The sequence below is a fragment of the Hevea brasiliensis genome, chromosome 6 (assembly GCF_030052815.1).
Source record: "Hevea brasiliensis isolate MT/VB/25A 57/8 chromosome 6, ASM3005281v1, whole genome shotgun sequence".
NCBI lineage: Eukaryota > Viridiplantae > Streptophyta > Magnoliopsida > Malpighiales > Euphorbiaceae > Hevea > Hevea brasiliensis.
Window position 1 is genome coordinate 69,660,579 of NC_079498.1, and position 12,971 is coordinate 69,673,549.

Consider the following 12,971-nt stretch of genomic DNA (forward strand, 5'->3'; position numbering starts at 1 on the left):
GTTACCAGTGAGACATGGTATCCATCTTTCTAAAGAGATGTCTCCAAAGACACCAAGAAAGAGATAAGATGGCGAGGATTCCATATGCTTGGCTATTGGAAGTTTAATGTATGCAATGTTGTGTACTAGGCGGATATCGCATATCTTTGTTAGTTTGACTAGCGGTATCAATCCAATCGAGTTTGGAACATGGATAAGCTGTCAAGAATATTCTTAAGTACTTGAGAAGAACTAAGGATTTATTCTTGATTTATGGAGGTGGAGACTTGCAATTGGATGGTTATCACGATTCGATTTCCAATCGGATATCGATGATAGAAAGTCTACCTCTAGATATGTGTTCATTTGTAATGGAGGTGCGATCGGTTGGAAGAGTTCCAAGCGAGCACATTGCAGATTCCACTCTGAGTCGAGTATATTCTTTGCATCGAGATCTTTGCAAAGGAAGCTGTTTGGATAAAGAAGTTCGTGACAGAACTTACAGTAGTTCCTTCCATTGAGTCAGCAGTTCCACTACACTGTGACAACAATGGAGCAGTCATACAAGCTAAGGAACTAAGGTCTCACCAAAATCCAAACACATAGAAAGGCACTACCACATTATCAGACATATAGTTGGGCAAAGGCGATATAGCCATGCAGAAAAATAACATCGGTGAAAAATTCAGGTGATCCATGCACTAAGCCTTTGTCACAAGCTCGATTAGGTGACATCTTGAGAAGATGGGTCTAAGGTATTGTAATGAATGGCTCTAGTGCTAGTGGGAGATTGTTAGTAGTAAGCCCTAGAGCATATCATTTAGTATGTATCTTGTACATAATTTTATTAATAAAAGGCATTTCCACTTTTCCGTTTACATAATATATTTATGTGTAATAGAAAAGGTCCATTGATATTTTGTTAGAAATATTATTCTTAAGTTGTTAAGAATATGAGTGACAATATTTCTAGCACAAAGTATCATAAATAGGTTCACAATCGAGGATACTTCATAATAAGGACATGACTTATCCAGAAAGATTGTATTCATGTTTGTTCCCAAGTTATTTATATGAGATATAAATAAGATGGAATGGTGAGTCTCATGCCATATAACAAACATGATAGGCACTTATAAATGATAAGTAGGCCGAACCAGTGACACTTATGACAAGCACATGGAGTTTACTCTTGTCAATGTTTTGTCATAAATCATATCGAGTGCATATAATCTTTAGACTGAGATAGCACAGTTATCTTGTATATAGGTAGTTTGAGTTTGATACTGCTTTCATACTTGTACTATGTATGGGTATATGGGCATGTGTTGGCTCCTGCTAGTTATATATGGAGGTAGGTGTTGATCAAGAAGGAATCTGTTCCTCTAAGTAAATAGAGATAAAATCCTATGTTCATTTAATTGTTCTTGATGTTTCAAGTTCCTGGCCAGGACAGATAGATTTATTCGAAAAGAGTTTACGATGAGAAAAATCTTTTAATCAAGAACTGGAATTAAAAGAGAACATAATATTCATAGCAAATGGAGTTTGACATAAACCATGACTCGGCTTGAGTTCGGATTTTGTAGCAGAGAGATTCTAGTGCATGGTAACATATGATTATAGGTTCATTTAAGGTAAATCTTATTACTAATTGGGTGGCCATGGCATGCTATGCTAGGTGTTAACCATGGTCTATGAGGTTCATAAAATGATTTAGAGAAATCATTTATGGTAAGAAAGAGTTCTGATGATATTAAGAGTTGATATCATGTCTCATTGCCAATTAGTGATGAGCCTAGTAAGTCACACACATACACAAGTTATCACCTATTTAAATATGATTTAATTAATTAATTAAAGAGTTTAATTGATTAATTAAATAGATTTGGTTTGCAATTAAATTGCAAAGTCCCTAGCATGACTTGAAACCAAATCTAGATTATTGGATGTGTAGTATAAATTAAATTTATATTTAAAGTGTTTAAATATGAATTTAATTGATGAGAAATTAATTAATAGAGATTAATTAATTAATTTATATTTGATATAAATTAATTAGAAGAAGAAAATAATTATTTTGGGTTAAGAACTCAAAATTAAGACACAGGGGCATTTTGGTCATTTTGCAGTGTGACACGTGGCACCATGAGATGGTGACACATGGGATTACACATAAGCTTGCCAAATGTTTTTTTTAATCATGTAAGATGATTAAAATCAAGATTAAATATAGGTTTGACACTTGGCACAATGTGATTGGGTCACTTAAACCTAGAGCTAATCAAAAGGTGACATGTGGCTAGGGTTTAATGTGTTAACCTAGCTATTTAAGTGGGGTTATGAAAAGAAAACACAACCAGCAGCCTCTCCTCTCATATGTCACACCATTTTGAGCCTCTCCAGCTATTTCTCTTCATCTCTCATCAATTCAAAGAGATTAGCCATCAATCTCTTGAATTAAGAACACTAGAAATTGTTTCTAGTGTCCTGTTTGCATCTCTAATCTCTTAAAAGGCAGAACTTGAATTTCTAATTAATAGAAAAGGCTTTAGAAGCTGTTCAAGGGCTGCCATAGGTGTTCTTGGTGTGGACAAGCTAGAGGGACAACATCTGGTGTCCTGAAGACGAATCTCAAAGCGCAGACATTGCGGCACATCAAGAGGTTAGTGTAATCGTTCTTGATTTAATCTAGGGTTCTAAAATTAATCTGATTAATTTTAAAATCTTAAATGGCAAATACAGATCCAAAAACATATTAAAAGAGTTTTAATATGTTGTTTATCATTGAAATCAAATAGATAAAAATAAATCTTGCATGGTGCATGTGACCCTAGGTGAAAATTTTTGAATTCAATGGTATAATATTGTGTTTTTCACGCTTCCGTTCCTTCAGGTTCCTCCCATAAGTAATATCTCACATCATGTACCTGATATGAACCATCAAGCAATTGGTTACTTGAAAACCCACATTCAAGAATTAAGGAACAATATGGAAAGCACCAAATCAAGATGTATGAATTTGATTTTTTGAACCAGCACAATCAGATTGCTGTGTAATTCAAAGAAAATATCAGAAATGGGATTATTGACCTAATTCATATGGAGAATGAATAAACCAAGAATATTATGCACATTAAACGTTGTAAGATAGAAATCTCAGCAAGTTAATGAGCTTCACAAGAACAAAGGCAATAACCAATTCACTCACTAATGGAGCAGAAACAATCTTTCATTAATATTCAAAGTGTGTCCTTCACTCTCTCATTACACTTGTATTTATAGCCTCTTGGCTTTAAAGCTAAAGACAAAAATATCCCTACTTTAGTAACAGCTGTAAGGAGCTTTAAGTCCAAACAAAAATTAATCTATCAAAAGACTAAAAACTCCTTACAAAAAGTAAATTTAATACAGCAGCAAGTAAGGGCATTTAAGTCCAAAAGAGAGGTGGTTATAACAGTAAGGAATATTCCTCGAAAAAGGTGCCAGCAGATACATGTACATGGGTTGGATCTGGTGCATGCATGTCCACAGGTTATTCCATGTAATCTAATGCTCCACATGACACCTGGTCACTTCCAAGCATAATTTTCATCAAATTTAATCCTTTATATTTTTCTTCATGCCATTCCAGCTTATAATCCTTGCTCCTTATGATTTCACAAATTAAATTCTAAAGTGATTTAGCTCTAGCTCTAGTAATTGGACCTTGGATGAAATCCTTTGGCGTGGATGTAGCTTGATTCTCATCATTCCCCTCCGCTTCAAAAGGATTCGTCCTCGAATCTGTTCCGGCATCAACACAAGGAGATAAATCAGCAACATTGAAGGTGGCACTGGCATTATACTCACCGGGCAGGTTTATTTTGTAGGCGTTTTCATTAATTTTGGTCAGCACTTGGAAAGGTCCATCACATCTTGGTTGTAATTTTGATTTCCTTCGAGAGGGAAACCTTTCTTTGCGCAAGTGAACCCATACCCAATCTCCAGGTTGAAATGTGACTTTCTTCCTTCCTTTGTTGGCTTGACTAGCATATTTTTCATTTTTCTTTCAATTTGAAGCTTGGCTTGTTCATGGATTTTCTTCATCAATTCTGCTTTTCTTTTTCCATCTAAACTAGCAAGCTCGTTCACAGGCAAAGGTAAAAGACCCAAAGGAGTTGAAGGATTGAAACCATACACAATTTCAAATGGAGAATAGCCAGTAGAAGAATGCACATTTCTATTGTATGCAAATTCAACAAGTGGAATGCAATCTTCCCATGACTTCAAATTTTGCTTAACCACAGCACGCAAAAGAGTAGTTAGTGTCCTATTTACTACTTCAGTTTGACCATCGGTTTGTGGGTGACAAGTGGTGGAAAATAACAACTTGGTGCCCAATTTTCCCCACAAAACCTTCCAAAAGTGACTGAGGAATTTAACATCCCTATCACTAACTAAACTCTTAGGTATGCCATGCAACCTAACAATATCTCTAAAGAATAAATTTGCAACTTTTGTAGCATCATCAGTTTTATGGCATGGAATAAAATGTGCCATTTTTGAAAACCTGTCAACAACAACAAAAATTGAATCATGGCCTTGTTTAGACCTAGGTAATCCCAACACAAAATCCATAGACAAATGAACCCAAGGATGGCAAAGGTGTATACAAACCTTGTGGCAAAACTCTAGATTTAGCCTTAGCACACACAATGCACCTAACACATACTCTTTCAACATCTCTTTTCATATTCAGCCAATAGAAATGTTCCTTCAATACATCTAAAGTTTTGGCAACACCAAAATGACCCATTAATCCACCAGCATGAGACTCATTCACAAGTAATTCACGCATGGAACTCTTAGGCACACACAATCTATTTTCTCTAAACAAATATCCATCATGCCTATAAAACTTCTCAAAAGCATTCTTTTCACAAGCTGCATACACTCTAGCAAAGTCATCATCTTCAGCATATAATTCTTTCACATATTCGAATCCTAATAACTTTGCATCAAGAAGGGCAAGAAGGTTATACCTTCGAGATAAGGCATCAGCCACCACATTTTCTTTCCCATGTTTGTATTGAATCGCATATGGGAAGGTCTCAAGGAACTCAATCCATTTTGCATGACGCCTACTCAACTTATTTTGCCCCTTGATATGCTTCAATGACTCATGATCTGTGTGGATGACAAATTGCTTTGGCCAAAGGTAATGTTGCCATGTTTCCAAGGCACGTACCAATGCATACAACTCCTTGCCATATGTAGAATAGTTTAAAGCTGCTCCATTAAGCTTCTCACTAAAGTATGCTATTGATCTCTTTTCCTGCATTAAAATGGCTCCAATACCTATACCTGATGCGTCACACTCAATCTCAAAAGTCTTAGAAAAATCAGGTAAAGCCAACACAGGAGCGGAACATAAAATGTCTTTAATTTTGTGAAAAGCATCATCTTGTTTCTGTTCCCAAACAAAATTAACATTCTTTTTGACAAGATCATTCAATGGTGCTGCAATGGTATTGAAATTCTTAATAAATCTTCTATAGAAACTAGCTAGTCCATGGAAACTACGCACTTCAGATGCAGACTTTGGAGTGGGCCAGTCTCTAATAGCTCTAATTTTTTCATCATCGACTTCAACACCATTAGCACTAATGACAAATCCTAAAAAGACAACCTTTTCCATGCAAAATGAACATTTCTTCAAGTTAGCATATAATTTTTCCTTTCTTAACACATCGAATACAGCTTTTAAATGATGCATATGTTCATTCATGCCTCTACTGTAAACCAATATATCATCAAAATAAACAATAACAAATTTTCCAATAAAAGCACGCAACACATGATTCATCAATCTCATAAAAGTGCTAGGAGCATTAGTTAGCCTAAAAGGCATCACTAACCACTCATATAGTCCATGCTTTGTTTTAAATGCAGTCTTCCATTCATCACCTACTTTCATGCGAATTTGATGATATTTGCTTTTCAAGTCAATTTTGGTAAACACACAAGCACCACAAAGTTCATCCAACATATCATCCAATCTAGGTATAGGGTGGCGATACTTTACAGTGATTTTGTTGACCGCCCTACAATCCACACACATGCGCCATGTGCCATCTTTCTTTGGAACCAAAAGGACGGGTACAGTACAAGGGCTCATACTTTCTCTCACATAACCCTTAGCTAGCAATTCCTCAACTTGCCTTTGTAATTCTTTGGTTTCTTCAGGGTTAGTTCTATAGGCTGGACAGTTAGGAATAATTGCTCCAGGTACAAAATCAATTTGGTGCTCAATCCCTCGAATAGGTGGTAGTCCAGCTGGCATCTCCTCAGGTGGCACATCCTCATATTCCTGCAAAACGGAGACAACAACACTAGGCAAATTGGGGTCAAGGTTAGATGTGGATAAACAAGAGTCCTTAAATACAATTAATAACATTTGCTTGTTGGAAAACATGGCATTCCTCACATCTCTTCCTTTAGCATACAAGCTTAATTTTCTCTCCCCTCTTTCTGCACAGCTCTCCTTTTGCGCCGAAGATTCACCTTTTTTAAGCACTCTTGGAATGTTTTCTTTACTGTCTTTTCTTTCCTTACAACCACCCTTGTCTTGCTCACTCACAACATTTTCACTCAATTTCTTTTCACTCCTTCTTTTCTTCTCTGCTCTCTTTTCGGCCACTCTTGATTTTACCTCACCCATTACTTGCTTAAGCCTTGTTTGGTCTTCATAAATCTGTTTTGGTGTCATAGGTGCCAAAATGATTTTCCTTCCATTCATTTCAAAAGAATACCTATTTTTATACCCATCGTGGATCACCTTTCTATCAAATTGCCATGGTCGGCCAAGCAATAAATGGCCAGCTTGCATTGGAACCACATCACACATAACCTCATCTTGATACTTTCCTATTACAAAGGAAATCAGCACTCGTTTTGTTACTTTCACCTCACCGCATTCATTCAACCACTGCAATTTATAGGGTCTAGGGTGTTTCAAAGTCCTCAACCCTAATCTCTGCACCAAAATAGTACTAGCAACATTGGCACAACTTCCCCCATCAATGATGACACTACAAGCTTTATCTTGGATAAGACACCTTGTATGAAAAATTGTTTCTCTTTGCAATTCATCACCAATATCCTCCTTTACTTGAGTGTTTAATGCTCTCATAATCACTAGAGCACTTCCTTCAACAGCATATTCTACCTCTGCATCCTCCTCCCCTGAAGATGTGGAATCACTCATAATTTCCTCCTCCGTTTCTATCTCACCATTTTCTCTCATGACCATGACTCTCTTGTTAGGGCATTGAGAAGCTATGTGTCCACTGCCCAAACACCTAAAACACTTCACATCTCTATTTCGGGTAGTAGTTGCAACCTCCTTTCCTTTACTTTCTACAAATTTCTTCTCCACCTTCTTTTCCTTTTCCTCATTTTTCTTATAGTTGCTAACAACCTTTTCCCTATCCTCCTTCTTCCAGTTAGACTTCCAAGATGAAGAAGTACCTGCATTTCCTCCAAATTTTAACTTGCTTTTAAGTTGCCTTTCCACCTTCATAGCCATGTGGACCATATCCTCCAACTCAACATAGTGATGTAACTCAACAATATGAGCAATCTCCTTGTTTAGCCCATTCAAGAATCTGGCCATGGTGGCTTCTCTATCCTCCTCTACATTTGCTCTAATCATAGCAATTTCCATTTCTTTATGATAATCTTCAACACTTTTAGAACCTTGAGTCAATCTTTGTAACTTCTGATGTAGCTCTCTATAGTAATGACTAGGAACAAATCTCCTTCTCATTATAGATTTCATCTCACCCCAGGTTGCAATTGATTGCTCATAATTTCTCCTTCTACTAATCAACACTTGATCCCACCATACCAAAGCATAATCAGTAAATTCTACTGCTGCTAACTTTACTTTCTTCTCATCTGAATAGTGATGACAATCAAACACAGCTTCTACCGTCCTTTCCCATTCTAGATACACATCTGGATCATTTTTCCCTTGGAAAGAAGGGATGCTCATTTTAATACTTTTGATATTGTCATCTACCCTATTCCTCTCTCTTTCCTCTCTTCTTATCCTCCTATCCCCATTCCTCCTATCTTCAGCTCTTCTCTCATATCTACCCCTCCTAGGTCTTTCTACCTCAAAATCGTAGTTATCAACCTCATCTTCATCAGATTCAACTACTGGAGGTACAAGATCCCTCCTATTTGGCCTTCTCTCATTTTGCCTATCTCTTTACTCCAATCTTTCCAACCTATCTATGATTCCATTGCACACAACATTCATTCTTTCAAATTGTTGTCTGACAGCCTGCATGTAGAATGGATTTTCACCTTCCCCCTCACTACCATCACTCCTTCTAGACATGTTTTCAAACTTGCAAGAAAATGGTTAGTGTAAAGAAAACACCTCACTCACTCCCTTACGTGTTTACACTCAACAAGGGACACTCCACTCGTGTTTAACTCAACAAGGCTTTTCCCCTCTTATGAACTCACCACTCTGTGCCTTTTACCTCTCTTGGCTATGTCCACAAGTTCTTATCAAACTCAAGTAACTCAAACCAAGACTGTACTCACAAAAATTTAACACACAATAAAATTCTTGAACGTGACGGATCAAAACGAGTAAAAAAACAATAATGTGACTCAAGAAATCAAGAAAAGAAAAGCTCAAGTATGGAAATGTAATGCAATAAGGAATCAAGAAAGAAGACACCAAAATAAAAGAGTAGTAAGCTGGAAAAGAGACAACCCAAAGAAGAGATATCAAGCTTAAATATCCAAGTTTGCCACCAACTTATCACAATTACCAGCAGTTCACACAATACACTAAGAATTGCATAAATTTAGGATCACCAAGCAAACGAGTGTATTTTGATCTGAAATTGAGAAGGCAAATGCAATCCAGTACTGACTAATTGCTGCTAGAATTTCAGGCTATTCTTGACAGGTTTACTATGTAAACCAAATTTAATCTTGTCTGCAGCAAAATTTTGTTCCCCACACAAACGATTAAATTTTGAGCTGAGATTTAATTTGAGAATAGCTCAAATGTGGCAAAAACAATCTGTAAATTTTCAGGAATTTTCGGGCTGATTTGCTATGTGAACTTAATTTGATCATGTCTGCCGCAAAATTTAGGTTCCCCACACAAACGGATGAATTTTAAGCTCAAATTTAATTTGGGAACTACTGATATGGGGTATAAACACTCGGAAAATTTTCAGAAATTTGTGGGTATATTTACTATGTGAACTTATTTTAATCGATTCTGCCACAAAATTCTAGTTCCCCACACAAACGGACGAATTTTAAGCTGAAATTTAATTTGGGAACTACTGAAATGGGTTATAAACACCCTGTAAATTTTCAGGAATTTTTGGGTCTATTTGCTATGTGAACTTGATTTGATCGGGTCTGCCGCAAAATTTTGGTTCAGCAGGCAAACAATATCAAACAACCCCCAAAATTTACACCCAACGTCTTAAACACACCCAAATAATGCTGGTACAGTTTCAGGCCAAATTGGTAACTCGAACTCAATGACCCAAATAATCTCTCATGCTTGATATCAAAATGAAGGAAGCAAGATGGATAGCTAGAATAATGGCTTTGGCATGATTAACCCAAAACCCTAAGACAAACTCAATAAAACAAATTTTTAAACAAACAGGTCAAACTAAAGCCCAAGAGCCAAACAACAACTATGAAGAAGGTAACAAGCACAAAGAATAAGAAGCAAATAGAGAATCTACCTTGTTTGGACGTCCCTTTACTCTAATACCAAAACTGATATGAACCTTCAAATAATTGGTTACTTGAAAACCCACATTCAAGAATTAAGGAACAATATGGAAAGCACCAAATCAAGATGTATGAATTTGATTCTTTGAACCAGCACAATCAGATTGCTGTGTAATTCAAAGAAAATATCAGAAATGGGATTCTTGACCTAATTCATATGGAGAATGAATAAACCAAGAATATTATGCACATTAAACCTTGTAAGATAGAAATCTCAGCAAGTTAATGAGCTTCACAAGAACAAAGGCAACAGCCAATTCACTCACTAATGGAGCAGAAATAATCCTTCATTAATATTCAAAGTGTGTCCTTCACTCTCTCATTACACTTGTATTTATAGCCTCTTGGCTTCAAAGCTAAAGACAAAAATATCCCTACTTTAGTAACAGCTGTAAGGAGCTTTAAGTCCAAACAAAAATTAATCTATCAAAAGACTAAAAACTCCTTACAAAAAGTAAATTTAATACAGCAGCAAGTAAGGGCATTTAAGTCCAAAAGAGAGGTGGTTATAACAGCAAGGAATATTCCTTGAAAAAGGTGCCAACAGATACATGTACATGGGTTGTGTTAGTAGTATGCCCTAGAGCATATCATTTAGTATGTATCTTGTATATATTTTTATTAATAAAAGGCATTTCCACTTTTCCGTTTACATAATATATTTATGTGTAATAGAAAAGGTCCATTGATATTTTGTTAGAAATATTATTCTTAAGTTGTTAAGAATATGAGTGACAATATTTCTAGCACAAAGTATCATAAATAGGTTCACAATCGAGGATACTTCATAATAAGGACATGACTTATCTAGAAAGATTGTATTCATGTTTGTTCCAAGTTATTTATATGAGATATAAATAAGATGGAATGGTGAGTCTCATGCCATATAACAAACATGATAGGCACTTATAAATGATAAGTAGGCCGAACCAGTGACACTTATGACAAGCACATGGAGTTTACTCTTGTCAATGTTTTGTCATAAATCATATCAGTGCATATAATCTTTAGACCTGAGATAGCACAGTTATCTTGTATATAGGTAGTTTGAGTTTGATACTACTTTCATACTTGTACTGTGTATGGGTATATGGGCATGTGTTGGCTCCTACTAGTTATATATGGAGGTAGGTATTGATCAAGATGGAATCTGTTCCTCTAAGTAAATAGAGATAAAATCCTATGTTCATTTAATTGTTCTTGATGTTTCAAGTTCTGGCCAGACAGATAGATTTATTCGAGAAAGAGTTTACGATGAGAAAATCTTTTAATCAAGAACTGGAATTAAAAGAGAACATAATATTCATAGCAAATGGAGTTTGACATAAACCATGACTCCAGCTTGAGTTGGGATTTTGTAACAGAGAGATTCTAGTGCATGGTAACATATGATTATAGGTTCATTTAAGGTAAACCTTATTACTAATTGGGTGGCCATGGCATGCTATGCTAGGTGTTAACCATGGTCTATGAGGTTCATAAAATGATTTAAAGAAATCATTTATGGTAAGAAAGAGTTCTGATGATATTAAGAGTTGATATCATGTCTCATTGCCAATTAGTGATGAGCCTAGTAAGTCACACACATACACAAGTTATCACCTAATTAAATATGATTTAATTAATTAATTAAAGAGTTTAAATTGATTAATTAAATAGGTTTGGTTTGCAATTAGATTGCAAAGTCCCTAGCATGACTTGAAACCAAATCTAGATTATTGGATGTATAATATAAGTTAAATTTATATTTAAAGTGTTTAAATATGAATTTAATTAATGAGAAATTAATTAATTAATTTATATTTGATATAAATTAATTAGAAGAAGAAAATAATTATTTTGGGTTAAGAACTCAAAATTAAGACACAGGGGCATTTTGATCATTTTGCAGTGTGACACGTGGCACCATGAGATGGTGACACATGGCATAACACATAAGCTTGCCAAATGTTTTTTAATCATATAAGATGATTAAAATCAAGATTAAATATAGGTTTGACACTTGGCACAATGTGATTGGGTCACTTAAACCTAGAGCTAATCAAAGGGTGACATGTGGCAAGGGTTTAATGTGTTAACCTAGCTATTTAAGTGTTGTTATGAGAAAATAAAACACAACCAGCAGCCACACTCCTTTGTCACGCCACTTTGAGGGTTTTCATCTCTTCTTCTTCATCTCTTATCAATTCAAAGAGATTAGCCATCAATCTCTTGAATTAAGAACACTAGAAATTGTTTCTAGTGTCCTGTTTACATCTTTAATCTCTTAAAAGGCAGAACTTGATTTTCTAATTAATAGAAAAAGCTTTAGAAGCTATTCAAGGGCTGCCATAGGTGTTCTTGGTGTGGACAAGCTAGAGGGACAACATCTGGTGTCCTGAAGACGAATGTCAAAGGCGCAGACACGCTGCAGTGCATCAAGAGGTTAGTGTAATCGTTCTTGATTTAATCTAGGGTTCTAAAATTAATCTGATTAATTTTAAAATCTTAAATGGCAAATACAGATCCAAAAACATATTAAAAGAGTTTTAATATGTTATTTGTCATTGAAATCAAATAGATAAAAATAAATCTTGCATGATGCATGTGACCCTAGGTGAAAATTTTTGAATTCAATGGTATAAACTTGTGTTTTTCACGCTTCCGTTCCTTCAGGTTGGATCTGGTGCATGCATGTCCACAGGTTATTCCATGTAATCTAATGCTCCACATGACACCTGGTCACTTCCAAGCATAATTTTCATCAAATTTAATCCTTTATATTTTTCTTCATGCCATTCCAGCTTATAATCCTTGCTCCTTATGATTTCACAAATTAAATTCTAAAGTGATTTAGCTCTAGCTCTAGTAATTGGACCTTGGATGAAATCCTTTGGCGTGGATGTAGCTTGATTCTCATCAGTACCCTGCATACAAGAAAATTAACAAAGTTAGAGTACCATGAAGCTTTGGAGAATGCAAGTAATTGCTCGTCAGGAAATGAATCATCAATTGACAAATCTTCAAAGTCCTTTGGGTACTCTAATTTTAATCTGGAAAGATGGTCAACTACTATATTTTTGGATCCCTTTTTATCCTTGATTTCAAGGTCAAATTCTTGCAGGAGTAGAATCCATCGGATCAGCCTTGGTTTTGCTTCCTTCTTATTCATAAGGTACCGGATT